Raw genomic sequence first — 9,914 nt, forward strand, 5'->3', positions numbered from 1 at the left:
GAAATGGGTTGGAACAGGGCAAAGGAGCCGGTGAGGTAAGGGGTTGGGGTGAGATAGAGCTGGAGTCATGGGAGCTAGAAATACCACTTTTCTTAGAATAGTTGGAGTACAGATTTCACTTTGGAATCACGTTAATTCTTTCATACTCAGGGGAAAACATGAAATGAACCACAATGTGGAAAAACCCTAAAATGAAATACAAACAAGAACAAATAAACATAAACGTATTTCTAACGGATAGCCCAGCCACAGTGAAGGGCAAAATGGTGGGTCCAAACCTGTTATGGCCTGAAGTACCTTATTTCCCTACAAGTCCACTTTAGCATGGGAGATGGTACTTTTGTGCAGAAAAAGAGCTCTGGAGGAGGGGGAAAAAACTTGGTAGAATAGATTTTTGAAATGATCCTTCAAAGCTCTTGTAGCATGTGTTTTCAGGGGTTCTTAATGGATGGACAATTGGAAGTGGATTCAGTTTTATAGATAATAAGCATGAGGGTAAAGATCACAGCAGACTTTTGGTTATTAAAGGTGAGTGATACTAAGATTATATATGTGTGTGTGTGTGTGTGTGTGTATATATATATACCCTCCATGAGGGCAAATCCAGTGGACTATTTTGCTTGATACCACCATAAAGTATAATTTCAAAAGAGAACCAAGAAATATCCAAGTGAGCCCCAAACTGTCAAGTGGGTTCTTATCTTCCAAGTAGAGTTCTCCCAACAAATACTAATCAAGTGCCTACTATGTGCCCGGCATTTTTATTCCAGGAGAATAAGAGATGAGATCTTTACAGAGACAGACAACACATGGGAAGACAGGCAGATAAGACAAACTGAAAGAGGGAAATAACTCCAAGACAACAGAGTGGGGTTAGGAGCTCATTGTTCTATGATAGTCAAAAGTCCTTTTCAAATAGGAGGCACTGAGCTGAGACCTGAGTGGGAGAAAGAGACACCATGTGGCAATCTGGGGGAAAAGAGAGGTAGGCAGAGAGAACAGCAAATGCAAAGGCCCTGGGGTGGGATCAGCCTTGGAGTGGCCATAGCAAAATGAACAAAGAGGAGCCTGGCATGAGATTAAGTAGGTATACATTATAAAATAATAAACCCATTCAGATAAAGCTATATTCTTTAAAAGACTGAGCAAAATTATATTCCAGTTCCCTGAACCTGAAAATTGTGTTTCTACTTCATGAAAATTCCTACGCCCAAGATAAAACTTGAAAGGGATTTAATGAAAAACCTTTACTCTTTTCCTTATCTGTTCTGGGTTAGCTATTTCCTTGGAGGTTGTCAGGCAAAGAGAGGAAGCAGGCTTAATGTTTTAAAAATGCCATCACTCTGTGAAGAGTGATGCTGCTTTGTTAAGTCATGGGTCGGGGAAAGCTACTCTCAGTTGATGAAAACCCTGATATTTATATATTAAATAATTATTTAAAGCATATATAGCTTTCTTACAGAAGATGCTTCCTGCAACCTTGCATAGCAAAATGAGGACACACAGGCCATGAGAGCAATTTCATGGTTCACACTGCATTAATGCCGTGTCGTAACCTATGAGCGCAAAACTCTTTTGTTCAAGTTTGGTCAAGGAAGGGTTTAAGTTTATGTTCTGTCCAATTCCATCATCCAAATGAAAATGGTACAGCTAGGCTGGCATGCCTTGAAGGTTAATATTTGAGCAGCCCTGGGGAATCTGCCTTTTGGCCACGAGGGAGAGCAGTTTCATTAACCAGCATCCAATGCTCTGGGTGGGAAGGCCCAGCCCTTTGATGTCCTCCTCACAGAGTCTGGTCCAGGACAATCAAACCACAGTCATTTTCTACATGAGCTCACCTTTTCCTTGCCCCAGCCAGAGCCAGTGCTGGCAATGAGATGCTCAGAAGACATAGAATTAACACATCCTCTGTGTGGCTGTAAATTCACAAGAGGGAGGAGGAGAGTGCAGGAGACCATGCCACCCTTTGCACATTACTTAGCTCCAGTTGGGCTCTCACCTGCATGGAGAGGGAAGCAATGCTCCAGAAGGCATCACTTAACCAGCCCCAGCCCCTAGTCCCCTGTGGGTGCCATCAGTCTTGCTGAGTCCCATGCCTACAGAGATGGGGAGAGAGGAGTGAGAACACCTTAGATGAGCCCTTGAGAGGGATGCTCCAGATGCCCCCTCCTGGAGCCTAGGAGGCCACCAATGTGTGGTTCTGTGTGGTACCCAGGAAACAAATGCTCAGCACTTTCCCATTTGTAAATTTCCAATCCATCTTGCATCATGGAAGAAGTTAGATTTCTTTTGGAAGCCTTTTCATTAGCAGGGAGCATGGACATACCCAGGATGGTAAGAGAAACAAAATTGGTTTGCTATCTGCAGCCACAAGAGCTGTTTGTGTGAAAGGTTCTGAGTTCTGATCCCTGCAGAGTTCCTAGCCCTACTTCAGGTGAGGTTAGCTACCATGGATGATGTCTCCAGAGAGATGAATGAACAGGACCCCAAACACTACTGTGCTTTAGTGGAGGAAGGAGCCCATCCACATGCAAGCAACGTCCACTTGTAAGCATGGTGATGCCTTTGAAATAGAGAGGAAAAAGAAAAGAATGGCCTCAAATAGATGCCTGTTTACCCTTAACTTTTCAAGAGTATGTTCAATAATCTGCTATAAACAAAACCTAATCCCAGCATCTTGTAGCTCTTCTAAATCTAAGCACTACATTTGTAGTGGAGTCGTTCATGAGAAATACCACAAGCTCCCTCTGCACTTTTGTGCTTTTTTAATGTTTGTTTATTTTTGAAAGAAAGAGAGAGAGAGGCAGAGCATGAGCAGGGGAAGGGGAGATTGAAGAGGGAGACAGAATCTGAAGCAGGCTCCAGGCTTCGAGATGTCAGCACAGAGCCCAGTGTGGGGCTCAAATTCACAAACCATGAGATCACTACCTGAGCCAAAGTCAGATGCTTAACCTACTGAGCCACCCAGATGCCCCCATTTTTGTGCTTTTTTAGATCTAGGAGTCATCCCCTCACCTCATGCCTGTCTTTTGTTTTCTTCTCTAAGTTATATAGTTTTCTTGCATTATTTGTTCCAGCTCAATGAGGTTCAAATGCAGCATCTCACTGTTTCTTCTGAGAAGGAAGAAGAGAGGGAAAGAGAAGTAATTGACCACCAGCTCTTTTCTTCGACAGGAAATCTACGTGTCACACCAGGTTGTCATCATCAAGCAGGTGGACAGAAGTGCTGCATTGAAACTCCATTACTGTGGAAAACAAACAATTCTGGTGAGCCTTTCCCTACTTTACACACACACACACACACACACACACACACACACATATCCTACATGGTCATACTTATACACTCACACACACTCATACTTGTTTATGTGCCCACACAGGCATATACATTCATACACTGCCTTACATTCACACTCATATGTTCACGCATGTTCACACTTTACAGACCACACACATATGCTCATTCACAATCATACACAGTCATGCACACATGTTCACACAGAAACATACATTCATACTCATGTGCTCATACTCCTACATGTTCACACTTGTACATGATCACCCACAATCGTACATACTCATGCACACATATTGACACAGACCTGCATTCACACTCATGTGCTCATACATGCTAACACTTGTACATACTCACACACACATGCTCATGCATACACCCACACTGTACGTCTGCTTACAAGAGTGGGTCCAAGTAGCTGTCTTCATATTTCCAGCGAAGGAAGAAATTCATTGTCAGTTTAGGTAACTTGAGATCTGAATAAAACACCCAGTTATGCCAGGGACACTCTTGACAATCTTCTCGAAGATGCCCACAGTTTGTGAACAACAAAGTCTTCACTCCTGACCCACCTCCTGGACTTTACCACCTAGATCATGTTGGGCTCAGACTCAGGATGAAGAGTCACCTGGACATGTCTCCAGGCTCTGTGGGAGGTACACCAACTTCCCAGGTGGTCCAGTCAGAGCTATGCTGGGCCAACCAGTTCCTGACCACCCTGGGGCAGGTGACATGCCCACAGGTGGTGTCACTCAGGTGCCTGAGCCCCGGGGACCAGAGGCGACCAGAGCAGGGCTTAGGGACCTTTTGATCACACGGTTAGCTTCCAGCACAAGAAGACAGCAAAGTGGAGGTTCAGGACAATATTGATATCCCTCATGGGCCCTCCTGACTCCCCAGAGGGTCATGAGGCTAGGCTTGTATTTAGTTAGCGATAATGATCTTGTTAAGGGTATGAAAGGGCCACCACCAAGACATTCGCCCTTGCCAGCGGGCCTCCCCTCCCAGCTCTGCCTCTCCTGTGTGGCCTCACACAGGATATAAACTGTGATTAACAGACTTCCAGCGCTTAGTAATTTGCAAAACAACATTCAACAAGGGAAGTTGAGGACAATGGGGATAGGACACTGGCGGGGTCGGAGGCGGCTGCCCACAGAGCCAGGACAATCGCTCTGGCAGGGCCTTAACACAGCTGGCAAGGCGCAGTGTCACAGCTGGCTGCTGGCAGGGCCTGGCGACGGCGCCTCCCCCTCCCGCGGCCCAGGTGGTCGGGCTGAGCTGGCCTTTTAACTTCCTAAGGTTTTTAGAAAGGGAAGACAGAGAGAGACTAAAAAAAAATCCTCTCTTGTTTCTTCAGTAGGAGAGAAAGTAAGAGGAGGCCATTGAGCAAGAGAAAGAAAGAGATTAAGGAGCAAAGAAAGTGACAAGCTGATCATAGAAACCCCTTTCAATAGAGGTAATCCTGGACATACAGGGACAAATATGAATGCCATTGTTCTTGAATTTAGATTAACTTAGCGTCAGAAGGGAAACTGAAATGAAAGTTGGTCTGGTGGGGCCTCCTGTGAAGCTCAAGAAGGCCGGCTGACTGCAGATGGATGAGGCTGCTGGAAATCTGCCGCTTTCAGGAGTATTTCCCAAAGAACTGTGGCCAGGCAGCGTCAGTATTAAACCACAGCAGTGGAAGGCTGAACCCGCAAATTATTAACTATGTGAGACGTGAGGGCGTCTGCCCTGCCTTCTTTCTTCTCTCCGTCCTACACACCACAAGGTCACCTTGGCCCTGTGGACGCTGCTTAGCATTCAAAAATCATAGAAGTTTGGTATTTTTAATATCCATCGCATGCAGAAAATCTGATTTTTATCAATGTGTATTCAAACATCCATGTATCAGGGCCATTATCCACAGTTCTCAGAGCAACAGGAAGTTGGTTTATACGAACATCATAATGAGGAGACTTGTTTGATTCAAAAAGACTTAACGACATTAAGACCCAGGGAAAGGACACAATAAACCAAGAGTTGTCTGGGTGGGATGTATTTTCAGTTTCTTGTAAGCTTTGTATCTGGACCTGCTGGAAGAGTCCAGCGTTCTTCTTAGGTGATGCTGATTTATCTCCCATCTACTGATTGGAATGAACAAACTGACGCATTCTTCCAAGGAGTTCACCTCATTGCTAAATGTATTTCACCACTGGAATAGTCAGTAATGCCTTTGCCAACCCAAACAGTGCACTGTTTCCTTGGGCAAAGGTCTTTATGGCTTTGACAATACAGCACCAGCTGGCACTTCGGACTTGCCCATGGGATTCATGATGGGAGTATGAAAAATGAATTCTTGCTTTCATAAAGAACCTGTCTGGTGTGACTGTCAGAAACAGGAAAAGGGGCATGCTACCTGTGGGGAAATATCCAACACACGAGGTGGTTCAGTGAGGAGGTATCTGTGCAGACAACCGCTCATAACTCAAAATCGATTCTTACAATTAAAGCCAAGAGGTAACATTTCTTGAAAAGAATGGCGCCAGGCAGCTGGGACTGAGACCACAACAGTGTCGGTGATAGAGGTGCCAGAGAGGGGGTAGAACTTGGCAGGGGGCACGGTGTGTGTCATCGGGCAGTGACGTGACATTTCATGGATGTTGTACTTTTAGGGCCACATGTCATCCAGTCAGGATGACTGACAGACTTATTCTGTGACTTACTTAGGAGCTGGGGATTTGTCTTGACAGCACGTTGATGCGTCCCTCTCCAGGACCGGCAGGCTGCAGAAAAAAGCATGGAGACCCCCACTAGGGTGCAGGCCACAGCTGGTGCTTGTCCTGCCCCTCCTCAGGGTTACCGTGTCAGCCTTGAAACTGCTGCCACAGGCTTCACCTTGGGCCCCTCAGAGCCTCTTCCTGACTCAAAAAGAAGAACAAAATGGTTTTTTTTTCTTAATGTTTTATTTAATGTTTGAGAGAGAGAAAGCAGGGGAGGGGCAGACAGAGAAGGAAAGAGAGTCCCAAGCAGGCTCCACGCTGTCAGTGCAGAGCCTGATGCAGGGTTTGATCTCAGGAACCATAAGATCATGACCTGAGCGGAAGTCAAGAGTCAGACACTTAAATGGCTGAGCCCCCCAGGTGCCCCAAGAACAGAGTGCTTTTGCTAAGAGTTCTTTTTTTTTTTCAAAGGAACCCTGTTTTAGCCAGCCTGAGCTGCTGTGCCATAACCATCCACTGAGGTGGCTTCAACCACAGAAATTAATTTTCTCACAGTTCTGGAGGCTGGAGGTCCAAGATCAAGATGTCAGGAGGGTTGGTTTCTGGCGAGGACTCTCTGCTTAGACTCTAGACAGCCACCTCTTAGCTGAGTCGTCACATTGCCTTTCCTTCACCAGTGTGAGGAGAGAGACAGGGATCCTTAGTGTCCTCTCCTCTTCTTATAGAGATACCAGTCCTATCAGATTGGTCTCCTCCCTTTATTACCCCATTTAACCTTAATTATCTTCCTAAAAGTCCCACCTCAAATACAGTCACATTGAGAGTTAAGGTTTCAACATAAGAGTTTGGGATGAGGACACAAATCAATCAATAATAAACCCTTTTCTGGAAAAGGGCAAAGCAGGCACATCCTGCAAATTCTGGAAGAATTAAGGGTAGTTTCATCTTCAACCAAAATAATTGCTCAGGAGAACTGCTTCTTCTTTAACAAATCAAAATTGGATTTGTTTGTCTTTCAAATTTTCATGGGGGAGGGTCTTCCTGCCAGAATAACTAAAACTAGTAGTTTTTAAAAAGCTTTGGGAGCTCTGTATGATACAGTAATGATGGACATATGTCATCATACATTTGTCAAAAACGATATGGGACACCTGGGTGGCTCAGTCAGTTGGGTGTCTGACTTCGGCTCACGTCATGATCTCACGGTCTGTGGATTCAAGCCCCGCATCAGGCTCTTGCTGACAGATCGGAGCCAGGGGCCTGCTTCAGATTCTGAGTCTCCCTCTCTCTCTGCCCCTCCCCCACCCGTGCTCTGTCTCTATCTCTCATAAATAAATAAACTTTTAAAAAAAGATAGAATATAGAACACAAAGAGTGAACCCTAATGTAAAATGTGGACATTAGTTAATAATGCCTCAGTATTGGATCACCAGTTGTAACAAATAAATCACACTAATAATAAGAATAATTGGGGAAACAGTGAAGAGGAGCTATAGGGAACTCAGTACTTTGTCATCAACTTTTCTATAAACATCCTATAAACGTTCTGTAAAAGTTGTGTAAACATTTTGTAAAACTTTTCTTAAAAAAATGAAGTCTACTGGGGAGCCTGTGTGGCTCAGTGGGTTAAACAACTGACTTCTGAGGTCATGTACTCATGGGCCTGTGAGTTTGAGCCCCACGTTGAGCTCTGTACTGACAACTCAGAACCTGGAGCCTGCTTCGGATTCAGTGTCTCCCCTCTCTTTCTGACCCTTCCCCACTCACACTCTCTCTCTTTCTCTCTCTCTCTCTCTCAAAAATAAGTAAACATTAAAAAAATGAAGGCTCTTGGGGAGCCTGAGAGGCTCCGTCAGTTAAATATCTGATTCTTGATCTCAGGTCGTGATCTCATGGTTTATGGATTTGAGACCCACACTGGGCTCTTTGTTGGCAGCTCAGAGCATGCTTGGGAGTCTCTCTCTCTCTCTTTCTCTGTCTGTCTCAAAATAAATAAATAAATAAATAAATAAATAAATAAATAAATAAATAAAAACTTTTAAAAAATGAAGTACATTAATTTATAAGCAAACAAACAGGGGTGCCTGTGTGGTTTTGTCAGTTAAGCACTTGGCTCTTGATTTCCACTCAGGCCATGATCTGGAGGTTTGTGAGTTCAAGACCTACATCGGGCTCCACACACTGACTGTGCAGATCCTTCTTGGGATTCTCACTCTCCCTCCCTTGCTGCACCCCCCCCCCCCACTCACTCTCAAAATAAATAAGTAAACTTAAAAAAAATAAAAGCAAATAAACAAAAATCATGGGTTGGATTTCATTCAAGGTGGAGAATTTTTGTTTTTAATTTGTAGCCACAGCATGCCAGCACACAACAGCCGCTGGTCCACAGTACCCCCTCAGTGCTCCTCACCACTCAAACACCCAGCCTACGCCTTCCATCTGCAGGCATCTGGTCCTCTTGGCTGGAGAATTTTCTAGTCCATAGTGTAAGGCAGGCCAGAAATACTAGGAAATTAGTTCCTCATCTCTGGAGGCAGTATTCAAATAACAACAAAGAGGTGTTGGTGAAGAAATGCCAGCTCCCATGCCCCTGGGAAGGGGACTCAATGTTTTCTACACTCTGCCCTGGGCCTCCCAGAGGGATGGAGCCACCACTGCTCACCATGGAAACCTTCTTGTGAATTCCCCTTTACCAACTCCCTTCCTCTCCTTGGTTCACTTCTCCATGCTTTCCTGATGTTTCCTTAGTTCACTGCCAATTACTGTCCCTCATTCATATCTGTGACTGGGAGAAAAGCAGACACAAGCGTGGATTTCTGCTGGTTGGATCCTGTCTCCCATAATTCTTTTTTTAAATTTTATTTTATAGAGAGACAGCAGGGGGGAGGAGCAGAGAAAAAGAGAGAGAGATCCTGACTTGGGGCTTGATACTATGACCCTTGGATCATGACCTGAGCTGAGATCAAGAGTTGGATGACCAATCAACTGAACCACCCAGGTACCTCCCCATAACCTCTGATGGAAACCAACAGCACACTCATATATGCTTCTTGACCGACTATCCTCAGATGCATGGCACCTGTCCCCATGAGTGACTCTGAGAGGTGGTCCTTCAACTGGATATTAGTTTACTGAATCAATAGGCATTTTAGGATAGAGTTATTGAAAATCCCTGTTTCTTATACAGGATTAGGGTTCCAAAGCAGGATAAACTGCACTCCTCCTTCAAAGGCTATTTTGGAGCCACAGAAAGTCACTACCATATAACATTATTCTACATGGCGGTGCTCTCACTCACTTTACCATCAGTGCCCTCACTAGAAATCCCGATGTGGAAACCAAATAAATTCCCAAAGTAGTCAACAGGACACATGTTCTAGGTGCAACTTTAGTTGGATTGAATGCTCCACACAGGAAGTGTGAAAAATGGATGCTAAAAAAATGAAGACATAAAGATCTGCATGTAAGAAAGCAGTCTCTTTTTCTTTCTTCATTTTTTTTTATTTTAGAGAGAGAGAGAGAAAGAACACGGCAGGGGAGAGGGGCAGAGAATCTTAAGAAGGCTTCACACTCAACACAAAGCCCAATGTGGGGTTCAATCTTGTGACACTAGGATCATGACCTGAGGTGAAATCAAGAGTAGAACACTTAATGGGCTAAGCCACCCAAGTACCCCTAGGAAGACAGTCTTTTTAAAATGAGACACCTACTGGGGCACCTGGGTGGCTCAATTGGTTGAGCATCCAACTTTGGCCTAGGTCATGATCTCACAGTTTGCAAGTTCAAGCCCCACATCGGGCTCACTACTGTCAGCCCAGAGCCTGCTTTGGATCCTCTGTCCCCATTTCTGCCCCTGCCCCAGCTGTTCTCTCTTTCAAAATTAAATAAACTTTAAAGAATTTTAAAAAGAGTCT

Source organism: Hyaena hyaena, unplaced genomic scaffold (assembly GCF_003009895.1).
Source record: "Hyaena hyaena isolate Hyena2069 unplaced genomic scaffold, ASM300989v1 scaffold_643, whole genome shotgun sequence".
Lineage (NCBI taxonomy): Eukaryota > Metazoa > Chordata > Mammalia > Carnivora > Hyaenidae > Hyaena > Hyaena hyaena.